The 13,444-nt window shown below is 45.6% G+C and overlaps 1 pseudogene; it reads left to right on the forward strand.

Annotated features, from left to right (window-relative positions):
• Window positions 1-10,268: 10,268 nt before the first annotated feature.
• Window positions 10,269-11,912, forward strand: LOC144093612 (uncharacterized; annotated as a pseudogene).
• Window positions 11,913-13,444: the final 1,532 nt, after the last annotated feature.

Here is a 13,444-nt window from a genome sequence, read left to right on the forward strand (position 1 = left end):
TACTGCAATACTAAAATCGCCTTGCACAGAATAAAATTCTTTTTAACCTGGAAAACTAGTTTTAAGCCAGTGCACTAGCAAAACAGTACCAGTCGGAGATGCAAGCAGAAACGGTGCCTATATCATCAAGTGTGCTGTGGAGATGCCTCATTTGACAGTTATGAATAAAATTTTAGCTGCTTGATAAGATGCTGCTGGAAATTGAATAATATGCTACTGCATGTAGGAGACTGCAACTGCAGAACAGTACTCATTCCATAAGCGAAAGAGCCGAGGTAAATTTATCAAACTGTAGATACCTCATGCCAAATGTCATTGAGCTTGCTCACGCAGCCTGACATCGAAAGGCTTTACAGCTAAGGGCGTGAGAGGGCTAGAGTCAACTGCTGCTAATCTGAACCCTCTAAGAGGACCAAAAGTTTCTTAATATTATATGTAGTTCGTGAAAATCTTTTTTTAGGAGGACAGTTATCATAAGAGCCGAATATTCGAAAAATAGTTTTTTCACTTTCTAGATTACACGAGTTTGAATTACCCAGAGTCCACTGTAATGCTGCTGTAGAACCTTGTTAACATGAAGCCCGTCAGAATGCAACATATTCTAATTAGGTGGGTTTAAGAATTGTCGAAACCTGAAGGTAAGCAAAGGAGGCAAGTACAAAATGTTGTCTAACCGCTTGTGGCACTGTTAAGAGTCGCTATGACTGCACACAGTAAAGCTGCGGCTGAAGTTAAACGAACAACTCTTCCTCCATCGGGAGCTCATTTCGACTCATTATGGTTGCCACATCAATGCCGGTTGCCCAAAATTTGGTCAGGCTGGTTTCGATATCTGAGGGATATTTTCGATGTTACCAGCGCACCAGGGCAGCGGCCAAGGTCAGATACGTCAGGTTAATGGTGCAGAGCAGCTTTAACTAAGGTGCATGCGCAAAACAGCAACTGTTGGTTAAAGAGAAGCAACAAGAAGAGTGTGTATGCAGTCTATCTCGACTATCCAGGCACTGCACAGCACAGCGTATTTTGTATCGATGAACTCGGTGCACCACACGAGGTGCAAGAGATGAAAACTATATTCTTTATTGGTGCCGGAACCTAATGCCACCAAATGCTGATCAGGCACCGGTGAACCACAAAGGGTCGCCATGACCAGCACAATGTCACCGTGCTGCGCACCAGTGCTGCCACTAATTGCACAATGGTGTGGGAAGCAGTGAAAAGTACAATATTAGACATCGCGCTACTTAATGTAGACTTGCGCTCTAAAATAAGCGGTATGACATTGTGTTACTATAGCAGAACTCAGGTGTTACCAAGTCTGGGTGACGGCAAACTTGGCAGTTCCCACATAGCACGTCTTTGAATTAACTGAGCCAGAGCAAGATGCTGGCTCAAATTATTTGGTAGAACTTACATTACAATCTAATGAACCTTAGAAACGTTTTTAATTATCCTGGATCTCGAATCAGCCGACGCTGACTTATCGAGGTTTCAATGTATACTTCTGTGCCTGTGTGGCATGGTTACACAGCAAAGAGAACCACGAAAGCAAGGAAGTTTTGTGCAGCTCAGCAGATCTTGCATACCTTTCGCAGTGCTCCGCTGACAGCTGAGTGCTGAACAGAAGGTGGGGTGTCAAGGGCCAAGTCGACCAAGGTGTCCAGAAGCATGGCCTGGTTTTCTTCGGGCAGCTTCTTCACCAAATCCTTGCTGACCTGCACATTGTGGAATGCAGAAGTCTCACTGCGTGCAGAAGCACTTAACAAACTAGTCGTTTTTTATATAAGAGTAGCAATCAGGGATACCTAATCATTTTAACCTCTCAGAACTCCATACTCCAAAAGATGCTAATAAACCCTTGTTTCTTGGCTTAGATTTCTTTGTGCCTAAGATGCATGCAAAAAAGGGCACGTAGATGCATGACCCGTCAAAAAGAACATACTGGCTAGCTGCCGAATGCTAGAACCTGCTGTGAGTACTTGTAGGCACGCATGAATTTATAGGTGCTCCTGCTGTGGAGCACTTAAGAGTATGAACAGTCCTCAAAACGAAATATGTAAAAGAAAGGGGCAGAAACATGCATAGATTCAGGTGCTCAGGGAACCTAAAAAAGCACTCCAAGGAACCAAAAGGTTCTGCAGGAACCATTCTAAGGAGCCATGCTGCAGGCTCGTGTCTTCTGACAAAAATAAAGAACCCACAAGCGCAAAAAAAAAAAAACCTGCTCAAAGATGAGCAGGTGTTTAGCAATAGGCAAGATTCAATGCTTGAAGCACCACGGTGGCTACCAATGCAGCGCCTTTTCCAGCACCTCCACTGCTCCCTCCGCATCGGCCAGCCGGGTTACCCGGGGGTGTTGTACTTGGCACAGCAGGCCCTCAGCAGTAGCGCCTGACTGGAGGGCAGCGGTGTCGCAAGTGCGACGTCACGGTCTTCTGGACCAAGGGTTGTCGAGCTCAACTTCACAGCTGCTTACAAGGCAGCCTGGAATTTATTTATTTATTTATTTACTCAAATACCCTCAGGGCCCGAAGGCATTAAAGAGGGGAGTAGGAAGGACATACAGTGGGTCCGATACAGTGCAGCAGAAAAGCAAGATAGAAGAAATGAAAACGCGGCGAAAAATGAACAAAACATAACACAAAATAAGGCAAGAGAAGGCAAAGGGGAAAAAACAGCAATTCCCAAAAAAAGAGATCATTTCCGGCCGACAGCAAAAAGACAACGAAAACGAACGCAAAACAAAACTGACTAAAACCTACAAATAAAGATTACATAGGGCAGTCTTAAAAGAACTTGGATTAGAAATATCGACAATGTGCCTGGGAAGGTGGTTCCAACTGTCAGAAGTTTCAGGGACAAAAGAAGAAAAAGCGTGTTTAGTATGGAATGACGGAACACCTACTTTGCGAAGATGATCAATGCGGCCTGAGATATATGTAGGGGTAGTTAGTAGCCAGCTCTTAAGGAAGGGTTTTGTAGTAATAGATCTTATGAAATAGGCATGAGCGTGAAATTTTTCTGCGGAGTGAAAGAGCTGGCAATGATAAAGTAGTTTTCATAGCAGTAACACTGGAGATATGGTGATACAGTTAAAACTCGATTTAACGAAGTTGAGGGGAGCCGTGAATTATTTCGTTAAATCGAGAACTTCGTTAAATTGAATGAGGCATTTCTTGGGCACATAATTCAGTACATTCGATTACAGTAAAACCTCGTTAAAATGTACCCGCTTAAACAGTACTTTCATTTTAAAAGTAGTAAAGTCAAGTCCCCGACTGAGCACCCATTGAACATAATGCATCCGCATAAACCGTACCAGCTTATCGCGGTCGTATCGGTTAGCACGTACCTTTTTCACTTTTCGTCGCACTCGCGCGTGACGAATTCACGCCGGTAGCACCGACCCAAAGGACGGTTCGGCTAGCGGCGCAACAATCTTCCCTAAATACCGCCGACGGGACGGCAAGCCACACAGCTAATGACAAATTGGCGCCAAAGTTGGTAATCATACAACTAGCGCAATCTTTGGGGGTCCGTATGGTCATCGTCATGACCCCCCGCGCTACTTTCGAGTGGGTAGCGCCAACACCACGACCGGCGCCGCTAGCGCGTATGAAAAGAAACAACAAAAATTCTTACTCGACAAGAAAGGCCCGAGGGGACTACAAATTTATTTTCCGCCAAAGAACTCGGTGATCTTTGCCTGCGTGCGCTTTGTGAGCAACGGCCGCACCGATTTCTCGTAGGTCTGAAGTGCGTCCAGCGCGTCTTCCGTCCCCTCGTGTGCGCCGGCAAAATGTCGCAGCAGATCGAGAGCATCCATCACCTGACCTGGTGTCGGCACGGGAGCTTCGGCACCTGCAGGCTCGTCGGCAGCGTCTTCAGCTGTCACTCCCTCCACGCTTCCTACAAGCCGCAACATATCGGCATCAGTCAAAACTTCCGTTGTGACTGCGTTTGCGTCGGCGTTCACGTAGTCTGAGAAACTTATGCCTGTGGGCACTTCATCCACTGAGCGAAGGTGTTCCCAGGCATCTTCATCCTCGTGCACGAGCTCGCGCAGTCCGGACCAGCTTCGGCAGTTTCAGGGCCTAGTGTACCGAAACCGGCAGTCCTGAAGCCGTTGACAATTATCGACGGCCTCAATGCTCTCCACACACCACGTCCGCGGTCACGATAGCAAGGCTAGACTGATGGAGGCCTAACAAGCTGAGCTTGACAAAGACGTGCGTTCAAAGGCACGGGGAAATCCGCACAAGAGCGAACACAGAGCACAACACACAAACACACACACAAAAAAAACACGCGAACTGCAACAGCGCCATCTATGAAATGTGGCACTTTTTTACTGCTGGCGCCATCTCGTGAGCGCGACTCAAAATTAAAACTCGTTTTGCGCCGCGCAGTTTGAAAAAAGCGACGGGATGAAGATGCTCCGCGCTGTTACCGCTGACTCGCAATCAATAAATTTTGGGGTGCTGTCTACAAAATAGACCAAAAATTAACACTTTTTCACCTTTATTTCTCGAAAAAAGGTTCGTTAAATCGGGACAGATCACGGAATCGGTTTCGTTAGTTCGGGTTAGTCAAAGCATTGAACCCTATGGGCGTCTGAGGGGGAATTAGGATACCTTCGTTAAATCGAGATTTTCGTTAAATCGGGTTTCGTTAAATCGAGTTTTGACTGTAATTGGAAAGTATGAAACGTGACACACGGTTTTGAACAGATTCGATTTCAGTAGCTAATGATGACAGGTCAGGGTCCCAGATAGATGCTGCATATTCCAATTTAGGCCGAACAAGTGTTTTATATAGGAGCAATTTTATTGAAGTAGAAGAAAGGGAGAAGTTTCTGCGCAGGTACCCCAACATGCGGTTAGCATTGTTAGCAATAAATTTCACGTGCAGATTCCAAGAAAGATTAGAAGTTATGTGCACACCAAGGTACTTATACGACGACACAGTTTCAAGAGGGATATTATTAAGGTCGTAAGTGGCTATTCCAGTGTTACATCGAGAAAGATGCAAATGTTTACACTTATTATTGTTAAGTTCCATGTGCCATAATTTGCACCATTCTGAAACTTGGTTGAAGGACAGAAGTGTCAGAGTCACTGTTAATTTCACGGTAAATAACGCAATCGTCGGCAAAAAGATATACGGAAGAAGCAATGTTGTTAGGCAAGTCATTAATATAAATGAGAAAAAATAGGGGCCCTAGGACAGAACCCTGGGGAACGCATGAGCCCACTGGAGAGTAACGAGAGTTGGATTTATTAGCAGTCACGTACTGAGAACGATTAGTTAGGAAAGACTGAAGCCACGAGACGATGTTAGGGTCGAGATTGAGATTATTTAATTTGAAAAGTAGCAATTGGTGAGAGACTTTGTCAAAGGCTTTGGAGAAATCAAAGAATACAGTCGCCGACCGATTTTTTAGACTCAAAGGGACCCGAAAAATGGTCCGAATAATCGAACAGTCCGAAAAATCCGTGAAGTAAATCACTTTATTGAGATGAAATCGCCTTAAAAATGTCACTGATTTTACCTTGCGGAAAATTTCTCTTGCTGGCAACGATTTGCGCCAAGGTTGTGCTTTCACTGTACATGCTAGGCAGCAAGGTCACCGCATTTAGTTGGAATACTTCCCACGCTTCTTTGACTGACCCGGCGGGACCATGTTGTCCACAACCCGAGTGTGCACCACACCGCTCGTTAAAGGGACACTGAGGAGAACTCTATCATTTTTTTTTTGTTAGCAAAATCTGATACTTCGGCATTTCATGGCTTTGTTGCCGCTTGTCCGGGCGCGAAAGATGCATTTATTTCAAAGATATTTGGATTCGGAGTTGAGAAAGTTTTTCCCGCCGCTCTGATTCAAACTCGAGAACTCTTATGACGACATGGAGAACTCTTATGACGTCACAGAACGGAGTGACGTGATACGTGACGTAAACGCAGACTCCATGATTTCTGACAGCTAGCGGTGCGGTGCGCAACCTTCCTTTGCCAGCCTCAGAGATTCGTCGCTTCCATGAAGTAAGGAAAATTCCTCCAAGGTGGCGCCTCTTGTCCTAGGAAGTCATCACGCTTGTACTTGCGAGATTGGCCTGTGGCGGCGACACCTGTATTTTGGTTCTTGCTATTTTCTACATTACAAGAGCTTTGTTTTCAGTAAGAGTGGCGTTTTTGTGATTAGGAGCTGCTATTCTATCGATACAAGCCAACTTCAATTTCTCCTCAGTGTCCCTTTAAACACACGCAAAGATAAGGCACTTTTCTTTCAAAGCTGCGGAACCGCCGGACGCAATCACAAAACGGCGAACAGATGTAACTTCGTGAAGACTGAGCGCCACTCGGTCAACGCGGTCAGAGAAACCCAATTGACGAAACGGCGAATGGCGAACGCATGAGTCCCACCGCGGTGGATCAGTGCTTAGGGCGCTCGGCTACTGATCCGGAGTACCCGGGTTGGAACCCGACCGCAGTGGCCGTGTTTCGATGGAGGTGAAACGCAAAGGCGCCCGTCTGCTGTGTGATGTCAGTGCACATTAAAGATCCCCAGATGGTCGAAATTATTCCGGAGCGCTCCATTACGGCACCTCTTTCTTCCTTTCTTCTCTCAGTCCCTCCTTTATGACTTCCCGCTAAGATGTGAGATAGCTCCGGCACAATTTCCTTCCCCTCAACAACCAATTTTCAACATATGGGACAAGCGATAACTGCCCGCGACGACGTCGGCGACAAAAGCAAGTTGACAGCGATGACAATCCGGCTGCCACCTCGAAGTGTCAGAGATCGCAGGGACCTCTATTGGCAACAATGAGGTAGCGAATGTGTGTCAAGCCAAGCCAACCTCAGCATAAATCCACCTCAACCCAAGATGGCACCTTTTGCGCCGGCGAAAAAGCCGATAAGATGGCCGATTTTGGCCCGCAGGCAACTGAAATTAGTCCGAAAAATCGAACTTTCGGACTTTTGAAGTCCGAAATGTCCGTCGCAAATATGTATGCGCTTCTATGGGGCAACTGACGGTCCGAAATATCCAACAAGTCCGAATTATTGGAGTCCGAATTACCTGTCGGCTACTGTATACAGTCAGCTATGGAACCCCGGTCAAGAATGAAATGAAGATCCTGTGTAAAGCATAGAAGTTGCGTCTCGCATGAGAATAATTTACAAAACCCGTGTTGGCAATGACTGAAAAAAAGAATTTGACTCAAGAAAATTGGCAAGGTGAGAGCAAATGACATGTTCCATGATCTTACAAGAGATGCTAAGAAGTGAAATGGGTCGATAATTATTACGAGTTTGTTTGACACCAGCCTTGTTCACGGAAACCACCTTGCCCACCTTCCAGTCGCTAGGAGTACAGCCAGACACAAGAGATTGTTGAAAGAGTTCAGCAAGAATAATAGCACTGTACACTTTGGTATTTTTCATAATTTTCGAGTTTATGCTATCCACTCCGCATGATGATGACGTCTTAAGCTGATCAATTATTTTTTCGATGCCAACAGAATCTATTATAATGGGGTTCATAGACAAGAAGTCGTGGGGTGGGTAAAGAGGAATTGTGGTAATTAAATCGTTAGGAAAAGAAGCCGTAAACACATCATTAAGAACATCAGCACACATTTCACTGGGAATTACTTGATCGTCTAAAGTTTTAAGATTAATTGTAAATCGATCAGTTTTCTTAACCACGTCCCAAAATTGTTTGGGATTATTTAATAGCATCGACGGGAGAGTATGACTAAAAAATGACTATTTAGCTAGTTTTAGTGCTGACTTATATTCAGATGCAGCGGAGTGATAAGCATCCAACCAGAGCACAGAATTGGACAGTTTGGCGGAACAAAACAGACGTTTCTTTTTGTTTGACAGCCTTTTCAGTGAAGAACTAAACCAGGGCAAACATTTGTTAGTTAATTAAAAAGGTTCCATTTAATTTCGTTTGGACACTCGTGAAAAGACGGTAAGTACACATCGATAAAACCAGCGAGTTCACGATTTATGGCCCTAAAGTTGGCATTTTTGTATTCACGGATGGATGTATTTAGAATCGTTATTTTGGCGTGGTGACACGACGTTCAATGAAAAATGAAGCATACAATGATCACTTAAGCCCGGCAAACAAGACATTAGAGCAACAAGATCAGGCAACATGGTAAGAATAAGGTCTAACAAGTTCGACGATGAAGATGTAATGCGGGTAGGCTTAGTAACAAGTTGGGAGAGATTAAAGTCGGCACATAAGCGCAAAACACCATCGCACTCCGTAGAAAAAGGGTCGGCATAAGAACGTACATTGGACCAAATAATAGTTGGAAATTTGAAGTCTCCAACCAAAAGAATAGGAACATTTGGAAAGCGAACGGTAATCGTGCAAACAGTGTCATGAAGTTCTTCAATGAAAGTGGCAATGTACGAGGGAGGGCGATAGCAAACGCCCAAAATCAATTTTTTCACGCGCGTGCGCAGTTCAACCCAAAGAAGTTCTAATCTAGTAACAACATGAACAGGAGAAGAAAAAAGTGTGTCAGCAACAGCTAACAAAACACCACCACCGTTTCTGTCGCCCCTGTCATACCGATAAGTGGTAAAATGTTTGTGGCAATGGAATATTTCCGAGCTATCAACTTTAGCTGAAAGCCACGTTTCTGTAAAGCAAACGATGTCGGCATCACATGCGTCGATAGTCGCACAAAGCTCATCACGTTTAGGCAGAACAATGCTAATAATAGTACTATACAGAAATGATAATGAGCGATTGGACATTGACGGGTGCCCACTACGCCTCGCGCATCGTTAATCTGCGGGCGATTCGGATGAAAGGCATCCAACACCGTGAACTTCAGAAACCCTGTCGTTAAGCTGATCGTAACAGTAACACCTACCGTTCATGTAAAGCTTATTATAGCGCAGTTTGAATTTAGACTTTTGAGCGATACCAAATTCAACGAGTTTTTTCCACGCCTGCCGAGTCATGAGAGAATAATCTTCACCTACACTAATGTCATTATCTTTCAGTTTAGAACTTCAGAAGAAAATTTTTTGCCTTGTTTTAAAAGATGAGAACTTCGCAATAGCTGGCCTGCTTTTCTCTTCAGAAAAAGCTCCAAGTCTATGAGCCCGTTCAATCGATAGTTCCGACGGTGGCAAATTCAAGGCTGATGAAAGTACATTCACTAGTTTTTTTTCAGTCTCATCCCAGGACTCAAAATTGGCATCAGAAAGGCCATAAAACAGAAGATTATCAAGGCACTGCTTATGTTCAAGTTCCGCCTGATTAGCCCTCAGTTTCGAATTTTCACTAGCTACGCTATCAGCAATACATCGTAATCGTTGGCACTCCTTCTGCAAAGATCCACTGGTAGCAGGTTTGCCTTCAACCACAGTTAGCCTACTATAAATATCAGATAAACGATTCTGAATTGCCTCCTGACTTCTCTTGATTTCATTGACAGTACTGATTAAGGGGGGACATGGCTCTTTGGCACCGAAAATCGGCCCAAAAATCAGATTTTCAATCTTTTCATTTTCGTGTTCCTTGCACCATTCCGCATCTGTATGCAAATTTTCATCATTATACCCCACGTAATTAAGAAGTTATAGCAATTTAAAAATGCAGTACCACACCCACTGCCCTTTAAATTGTGGACAAACGACCCCCAATTTCGATCGCCCGGCGCATCGAAACTACGTGCTCTACAGCGGCCATTTTGGTCTCGTTCGAAAGCGCGGGCTTTCGGCTTATTTTTTCTTGCGAGCAGCAACCCTGTACATGCCGCCTTCGCCAAAAAAACGAAAGAAAAAATAAATAGCGGCGCGCGCTGCTATTGGCCGGTTTAGGCACGTGATCAAAATTGCGTCGTCTGGTTGGTTCCAGCAAGCTAGCCATGGAAAACGGACGCCTGGCGACGCCATTTTGTCTTTTTGCCGATCACGCTAGTGCAATGCGAGAAACATGCCAGGAGGCGCGAAGAAGTACCGCTCTGTGCACAAGTTCGGGCGAAAGCGTGCAAAAGGAAAAAAAACGTGTTAATGACGCGACATTGTTGAATACTGTGCAACAAGCAAGCGCCAGTGGTACGGGATTGCGTGACGGCCACGTTGTGGACGGCGACGCTTCTCCGTCTCCGCTGGATAACGGCGGTGTTCTTGGTGCTGATTGTAGTCGCGTACGAATTGACACCGCGCCTGTCACTAACAGTGACATAACTCAAGCGAGTGCCCGTGAGCAGTCTACACTTGATCGACTGGAATCAATGCCGGCGACGGCACGAAAGACCGCGCTGTTCGCCGATGCAAGTGGTGCGTCCGCAGGATCAGACGCAGACGGAAAAGCCTCCTATGCAATAATTGACCTCAGCGTTGCAAACGTCCTCTTGGATGCCATGCGGTGCAAAACGTGTCACGGATGTGTGCGGTTGATTACCAGCGATCAGAGCTATGGCCTCGCCGTGAAACTGATCGTGCTATGTGACAACTGTGGTGAGATTGCGGCCGAGTGGAACTTGCGGAGGGTTGACGATGAGAAAAAGTGCAATCCTTTCGAGCTCAATATTCTTGCTAGTCAAGCAATGCTGTCCACCGGTAACGCCCAGACAGCAATGAACGATATCTTTTCGGCGATGGGATTGTCGCGGTGTGGCATGCACAACAAGACGTTTCAACGGCACTTGAAAAACACACTGCAACCTGCTGCTACTCAAGCAGCCGCGGCAGCTATGGCACAGGCCGCGCAGGCAGTGGCGAAGGTATATGACGACTTGTGTTTTGGACACAGGGGGAACATTGCCATGTGTTATGACGGCACATGGATGACGCGCGGGCACTCGTCACATATAGGCGTCGGTGCCGTAGTGGAACTCTTCACTGGTTATGTGCTCGATTATGTGCTGCTGTCAAACTTTTGTCTGGGCTGCGAAACTGGCCCACAGCTAAACACTGACGGCTATGAACTCTGGAGATCGCGCCACGAGTGCCAAAAGAACACCAACTGCAAGGCTAGCCAAATGGAGGTAGAGGCAGGCAAAATTCTATTTGAGGGGTCTCTACAGCGCCACAACAGGCGCTACACAACGATGTTATGCGATGGGGACAGTCGCACGTTTAATGCCCTTCAAGATGCTAAAATCTATGGCTACATTGAAGTAGTCAAGGAGGATTGCATAAACCATGTGCACAAGCGTATGGGAGCAGCTTTGCGCAACCTCTTGCAGAGGCACAAGGGTGCAGGAAAACAAAGTCTTGGTGGCAGAGGAAGGCTCACAGCTGATCTAGTTGACAAGCTAGCTATATATTATGGCCAAGCGCTAAGGTCAAATGTAGGTAATGTGGATGCCATGAGCGCCGTGATGGCAACATATTACCACATCACGTCTACTGATGACTGCACCAATCACACTTTGTGTCTCACTGGTGAGCAGTCTTGGTGCCGCCACAATGCTTCAAAAGCAAAAGAGGAGCCCGAACCGAAGCATAAGTACAGTCTGCCAAGCGATGTGGCTGAAGCTCTTTTGCCTGTGTACAGTCGCTTATCAGAGAAGAGCCTGCTGCAGAGGTGCATTCGAGGGAAGACCCAGAATTCAAACGAGAGCTTCCACTCGACCATCTGGACCTTGATCCACAAAGAGCGGCATTCGTCACTGTTTGCTGTGTAAGCAGCCACAGCAGAAGCTGTGCTGCGCTTCAATGCCGGCTGCAAGCATACAACAACAGCAATTCTGCAAGAATGCAACGCGAACGTGCCAGCAACTGTCTCCAGGAGAGCTGAAGAAAAGGACTTACGCCGTAACGCGTGTTCTGCGAAGAAGCGGGCGGCTTCGCTTGGCTTTGCTAAAGCGGAAAAAAAGAAGCGCCGCGACAGCATGCACCCTGACTATGCTCCTGGTGCATTTTGAAAGCATGCAAAGGTCCTTGGGGTTTTCTTTCGTGATTAAATATGCTGTGAGGCTTGAGTGCTTCTCACAATCCCCCAATTTTGGTGGTGTTGCATTTTTGAAAGATTAATATCTCCGGTCTTGTTCTTGCTATTGCTATAATTTTTTTTTTTTTGCTAGAAAGAGAACCTAGTGAGTCACATGACACCAAGGTAAATGCAATGACCAAATGAACAAATTTATTGAGAAGGTTATCTGTCTAGGGTACCTAAATGGACCTTTCCTTTCAAAAGTTTCCTATTGCATAACTTAGGCTGAAATTGGCATAAGCCACTAATTTTTGCTTTAGTTCACTTTCCACTAGTTTCTGATCATGTTGACATATCAATCATTGGCATAATTTACATGTAGATACTGTGAGATGTTTTTTCTCGTTTTCTCAAAACTGCAATTTTCAGGGTTCTGCAATTTTGGAGGAGCGATATCTCTTAAACTATTTGTGCTACAGTGCATTAAGACTAAAATATGTTCAGTTATTACAAGGCAACATTTACAAAATTAATTATCAACCTTGGGTGCCAACCGGGGCTTTTTGTCACTAAGGTTTGACTAGGTGTAACTTTGGCTGAAATTCTTCTAGCACATTAATTCTTGTCTTGTTGCACTCTATGATCCTTCTAGATCACTCTGGCAGGTCTATTCTCATCATGCCATAGAGTATTTAGTAATTAGCCCACCTCCAAATGAGCAACATGAATTAGGTGGAATTTTGAAAACTATTTCGTCTACAAGAAAACTAATCAGATATTTGAAATCAGCATGCAAAACTACACAAATGGTGCAAGCTTCAACCAGACCCACCTATAAATAAGGAAAAAAAGTTCTAAGAGGGGTGTCCCCCCTTAAGTAGACTTGGTCTTTCTCCATTTTGTTGGTTCGAATATTCATATCCTGTAGCAACCCAAGCATATCACTTAGCTGCCTCTGCTGTGCATCGTCGTCATCTCCTGCATCGTGGAAACCGGTATTCCATCGCGGTCCTGGGTTTTCTTCCACATCACCAGACAGCAGAAACTGCTCTTTAACAACAACGCAGTCACATAGCAAAGACAAAAGTATTCCCGGGCGTGGGAGCAGCAACAAGCAGGCATTGTCCGATTTACTTGCGTAAAGACAAGAGTCATGACTGACCTGGGCAAAGAAACGGACGAAATTGAAGAGCCGCATCACGTAGCCGCACCACTGAACAGTTCCGGGACACGCCAGCAGTTCTTATCGATGAGGAGTGTTGATGACATAGTTGATCCGGATGCCTTGATCCACGAGGAAGCGGTCTAGCAGGGTTGCCAGTGATGGTCAAAGTCTTCACCGTGAAAGCTGGCGAAACTTGTTGGCGAGTCGTTGCATTCCCGTGCTTCCGAAGTGTACAAGGCGCCAAGCTGGAGACATGAAGTAACCTGGGCAAAGAAACGGACGAAATTGAAGAGCCGCATCACGTAGCTGCTCCCACGCCCACTGAGGGTGGCAGGGTGGCAGTCAGTCATGCACCTATG

Source organism: Amblyomma americanum, chromosome 1, assembly GCF_052857255.1.
Source record: "Amblyomma americanum isolate KBUSLIRL-KWMA chromosome 1, ASM5285725v1, whole genome shotgun sequence".
NCBI lineage: Eukaryota > Metazoa > Arthropoda > Arachnida > Ixodida > Ixodidae > Amblyomma > Amblyomma americanum.